Genomic DNA, 624 nt, shown 5'->3' on the forward strand with positions numbered 1-624 from the left:
GTTGTAGGAAAAAAATCAAAGAACAAAGAAAATTTCGGATATACTTAGGAATCTCAAGTGTATCGTTTGAAATATATTAAAAGTATAATAAAATATAAGAAGAAGAAAGTATTTCTCTTAAAAATTTATCTGGCTACCAAGGAATTAATACTATTTGATTAATTCTATTTACCCCCAACTTCTAATATCACTTTATAAAAACGTTTTAAGAAGTTTTTGCACTATTTTAAATGCAATTACTGTATATTATCAATAAACAGTACAGCTAGCAAATAATTACAATTTTAAGTTGATTAAAAGACACTATAAAAAATCATATAACAAACATATGAAATATTACTTTAAAAGCAATAGAACAATTCATAAACTCATTTGTAATTATTATATCGTGGAAGACTAAGATTCAATTCAATTCAAGTATTCAATAATGTTCCAGATTTATTTTTCCTGTTGGAAAATATCGATATTGACTACGATATATCCAAATGATTGTTAAATTTTCACATCACACAATGTATACCATCTATAAAAGATCTAATCGTAAAATACAAGTAAAGAAAAATTGGAGATTCATATATGTATATTTATATTTCAGCTTTTGAAAGACTCACGGCTATACTTTAG

This window comes from Bombus impatiens, unplaced genomic scaffold, assembly GCF_000188095.3.
Source record: "Bombus impatiens unplaced genomic scaffold, BIMP_2.2 scf_0473, whole genome shotgun sequence".
NCBI classification, from domain to species: domain Eukaryota; kingdom Metazoa; phylum Arthropoda; class Insecta; order Hymenoptera; family Apidae; genus Bombus; species Bombus impatiens.